We start from the raw sequence: 838 nt of genomic DNA, 5'->3' as shown, positions 1-838 counted from the left end.
CTTCTCGGAGCCACCTGGGGACGACTACCGCGTTCTATGGAACAAAATGCTTGGTAGATAGTGTTCGTTGTTATCATGCCTTATTCGAGTATCCTAACGGCGTGTTTCTTGTTGTTGCAGTTCGTCACCCGAATACGATCGCATACCCGGAGAAATTCTTCGAGAGTGCTCAGGCGATCGCGGCTCACAGTCATCTTCGTTGGCCTGATCTTAGTCGAGAGTGGATAAGACGTCAAGAAGCTCGGATTGCTAGAGGTGAGTTCATCGGTCTTTCTCCAAGAAGTTCTATCAACAATTTAGTCTCTCTTCTCTTTTTTTTTACAGCTGATTGGGAATCGAGGCTTCCTGTTGTACTCGGGCCCCGTAAGTCGCGTCTGTCCCTTTTTACTCAGAAACAGCAGAAACTTCTGGACGAAGCTAGGAAGATGGACTGAGTGCCGGATTTGAGTGCACTGTTGATGGGGAAGCTGCAATTGCTTTCGAAGAAGTCAATTCCTGCCAATGTGCAAGGGTCGACCAGTTCTGACGCAGGCCGAGCTTCCAAGGAAGGAGCTCCTGGTTTAGTCGACAAAGACGTTGGGGCGGAGCCTCCTGCCTCGAGTCCTAAAAAGAAGAAGAAGAGAAAGAAATCCAGGAGGAAAGCGACCGAAGAGCTTCCTCTTGAAGAGATCACTTCTCTCGACGAAACCTCTGAAGGTTTGGAAGCAAGGAAGGGAGAGAGAGGAAGGAAGAGACCTTACGAAGGGGCTACTTCCTCCATTGATCGCGGCGAGGCGCCGGCAGTAGGACGAGAAGGCGCTACAAGGGGTTCCGTCGAGTCTGACCGTTCCGAAGCGGC

This window comes from Brassica oleracea, chromosome C4 (genome assembly GCF_000695525.1).
Source record: "Brassica oleracea var. oleracea cultivar TO1000 chromosome C4, BOL, whole genome shotgun sequence".
NCBI classification, from domain to species: Eukaryota; Viridiplantae; Streptophyta; class Magnoliopsida; order Brassicales; family Brassicaceae; genus Brassica; species Brassica oleracea.
Note: the sequence above shows the minus strand (reverse complement) of the source record.